Here is a 3,899-nt window from a genome sequence, read left to right as displayed (position 1 = left end):
TTGAATGTAGAGGAGCAAGAGATTTAGGTTGGGAAAGCTGTACACGACAGTGAACCAAAAGAAACTACAATGGAGATGGCAGACGCCAACAACAACAATAAGAATAGCCGGACAATGTATGGTTTTGCGAAACTATCGCTAGAGTGCACTCAAACATGCATTACGAGACTGATTGTCACCACCAATAATTTTAAAATAAAGCCTAATGTGATTTAGATGCCACAGCAAACAATTCAATTTGGAGGCTTGCTAGATGAGGATCCTAATGTGCATATAGCGAATTTCTTGGAGATTTGTGATACCTTCAAGATTAATGGTACAATAGACGATGCAATTCGTCTCTGCTTGTTTCCATTTTCTTTGAGGGATAGAGCAAAGCGATGGCTATAGTCGCTACCTCCAAACACTATTACTACTTGTGACTCTTCCACATAAAAATTTCTGTTTAAGTACCTTCCTCCTTCTAAAACTGCTAAACTTAAAAATGACATCTTCTTTTTTGTAGTTTGACGATGAATCGATGTATGACACCTGGGAGTGCTATAAGGACCTACTGCAATGCTGCCCACACCATGGACTACCAATCTGGTTACAAGTACAAACTTTTTATAATGGTTTGAATTTGGCTACTAAGTAGATGGTAGACGCAGCTGCAGGTGGTTCTTTGAGCAGCAAGACACCAGAGTAAGCCTAAAGCTTGATAGAGGAGATGGCTATAAACAATTACTAGTGGCATACTACTAGGAGTAGGACGAGACGTCAAGGTAGTGTAGACCGGTTGGATGCTACTACAGCCTTGGCGGCTCAAGTGAAGTTATTATCCAAGAAAATCAATCCATTCCAGATGCCTATCCAAGCAGCTCAAGCTAGTTGTGAGTTTTATGGTGGCCCGCATTTCAGTAGTAATGGTATATCGGGAGGTATGTTTACTTCTTCTTCATATAACCATGATCAAGTGGACTATATGAGGAGTCAGCCTAGGTAGCAGAAGAACCCGTATAGCAACACTTACAATTCGGGATGGAGAAATCATCTAAACTTCGGATGAAGGAACAACAACAACCAGGGGCCATTAGTTCCGCAACTACATCAACAGCCATAACAATTTGTTCTCCTACCTCAGTCTCCTCAGACTCAATAAAGAAAGCCTAGCTTAGAGGAGCTAATGATCAAGTTTATGTCCACTTCAGAGACCATATTCCAACAGACGGACGCAGCTCTTAGAAATCAAAAGGCCTCCCTTTAGAACTTGGAGAATTAGATAGGCCAGATTTCTAAGGTGTTGGCTGAGAGGCAGCCAGGGACTTTGTCTAGCAATACAGAGTCCAATCCGAGAGAAAATGTGAATGCAATCACTTTGTGGTAAGGTAAGTTTATTCTCAGTTCTTCTCCCGTTTCTAATAATGATGTTGATGCGTAGGTAGATTCAAGTAGAAAGGTTGAAGATAACAAGGCGAAGGAACTAGAGAAGGAAAAGGCAAAGAAGATTCCACTGGGGGAATACCAGCACAAAATTTCATACCCTGTTGGGTTGAAGCAGGTGCAAGTTGAGCAGCAGTTTGGTAAATTTCTTGATGTATTCATTGATGATATCTTGGTGTACTCCATAAGTGAAAAGGAGCACATGTTGCATCTGGGAATGGTACTTCAGATGTTGAGGGAGCATCAGTTGTACGCTAAGTTCTCTAAGTGTGAGTTTTCTTTATAAAGCGTTTCTTTTCTTGGACACATTGTATGTAGAGAGGGTATTCAAGTGAACCCCAAGAAAGTAGAAGTGGTAACTAACTAGCAGAGACTGACCATAGTGACTGAGGTGCGTAGCTTTCTGGGATTGGTAGGCTACTGTTATCAATTCGTGCAAGACTTCTCGAGGATAGCAGCACCTTTGACTAAGCTAACTCAGAAGAACGTTAGGTTCCAGTGGATTGACGTGTGTGAAAGAAGTTTTCAGAAGCTGAAAGAGTGTTTAAGTTCAGCTTCGGTGTTGACCTTACCCTTCGGGACTGGTGGATTCACGGTGTATTATGATGCTTCCAGATTGGGTTTGGGTTGTGTCCTGATGTAGCATGGTAAAGTAGTGGCTTATGCATCCAAGAAATTGAGGAGGCATGAACAGAACTGCCCTACTCATGATTTGGAGATGGCAGCAGTAATCTTTGCTCTAAAGATCTGGAGACACTATTTCTATGGTGAGACGTGCAAGATATATACGGACCATAAAAGTTTGAAATATATTTTTTAACAGAAGGAATTGAATCTGAGACAGAGGAGATGGTTGGAACTTCTGAAAGACTATGATTGTAATATTCTCTACCATCCAAGTAAAGCAAATGTCATGGCAAATGCCTTGAGGAGGAAGTAAGTGAATGATTGTAATGTTCTCGAAGGTGTCCCATATGCATGATGTGATGTAATTTTGCAAAAAAGGCGAATTGGCCCCTCGTTATATAGGACCATTTGAGATTATAGATAGGATTGGAGAGGTGGGAAACAAGTTGGACTTGCTGCCAAATTTCTTATATGTGCATCCGGTATTTCATATATCAATGTTAAGGAAGTATATTTCGAACCCTTCACACGTGTTGTAGCCTCAATATGTGGAAGTAAGTGAAGATTTGACTTACGAGGAGCAGCCAGTTATGATCATGGGTACTCAAGTTCGCTAACTATGCTCTAAGGTTATACCGATGGTTAAAGTGTTGTGGCAGAACCATTCGTCAAAAGAGTGTACCTAGGAAACATAGTAGGAAATGAGGAGTTTTTACCCTCATTTGTTCTAATCTTGACGTAAGCCTTGTCTGTTTTAAAACTCAAGGATGAAGTTTTTCTTAAGGGGGTAGGAAAAGCAGTTATATAGTAAGTTTAGTAAATGTGAGTTCTGGATGAATAACATTGCATTTTTGGGGCATATTGTATCTGCACAAGGTGTTCAACCGGACCCATCTAAGGTGAAGGCTATTCAGGACTGGGAATCACCAAAAAATATTTCAGAAGTTTGTAGTTCTTCTAGGATTGGCTGGGTACTATAGAAGATTCGTAAAGAACTTCTCCATTTTAGCAAAGCCATTGACTAATCTGTTGAAGAAACAAGTAACTTTTTAGTGGGATGATAAATGTCAAGCTAGTTTTGAGGAGTTGAAAAATAGATTGATTATAGCACCTATATTTACATTACCTATACAAGGAGGGGAATATGTAGTCTATACAGATGCTTCACTTAATGGTTTGGGTTGTGTATTGATGCAGAATGGAAGGGTTATTGCTTATGCTTCTAGATAACTTAGACCTCATGAACAAAATTATCCTACACATGATTTAGAATTGGCTACAATTGTACATGCTTTGAAAACTTGGAGGCATTATCTTTATGGAGAGACATTTCGAATTTTCCCTGACCACAAAAGCTTAAAGTACATACCTACATAGAAAGAGTTGAACCTCAGGCAACGAAGATGGATGGAATTGTTGAAGGATTATGACTGTACCATTGATTATCACTTAGGAAAATCAAATGTTGTGGCAGATGCACTTAGTAGGAAGACTTTGGAAAGGGTTGCAGGTATGATTTCATATCAGATGAGTTCCTTAATTTCGCTAAGAGCTATGGATATGCATTTTTCAATAAAGAATAGGGTATTATTGACTACAATAAAGACTAGTCCCCAGATACTAGATGAGATCAAACATGCACAAGGTAGTGATGCATACTTAAAGAATTTACAAAAGAAGGTGAAGATGGTAAGACAAATGAACTAATCGAGCGAGATAATGGAATGTGGGTTATGAAAACCAGAGTGTATGTACCTAATGTAGCCGCATTGAAACAAAAGATTCTTTGGGAGGCTCACAATTCTCCTTATTCAATGTACCTAAGGAGTACAAAAATGTATAACAATTTG

At 39.5% G+C, this 3,899-nt stretch overlaps 1 non-coding gene across 1 annotated transcript; it reads right to left on the bottom strand.

The window, feature by feature from the left end:
• Nucleotides 1–474: 474 nt before the first annotated feature.
• LOC125369689 lies at nucleotides 475–579 on the bottom strand. The gene has a single exon (XR_007215365.1). It is a non-coding gene; the product is annotated as a small nucleolar RNA R71 (small nucleolar RNA).
• Between the last annotated feature and the right edge of the window lie 3,320 nt (nucleotides 580–3,899).

This window comes from Ricinus communis, chromosome 3 (genome assembly GCF_019578655.1).
Source record: "Ricinus communis isolate WT05 ecotype wild-type chromosome 3, ASM1957865v1, whole genome shotgun sequence".
Classification (NCBI taxonomy): domain Eukaryota; kingdom Viridiplantae; phylum Streptophyta; class Magnoliopsida; order Malpighiales; family Euphorbiaceae; genus Ricinus; species Ricinus communis.
The sequence above is the reverse complement of the archived record's forward strand: the minus strand, read 5'-3'. Positions and strand labels throughout refer to the sequence as shown.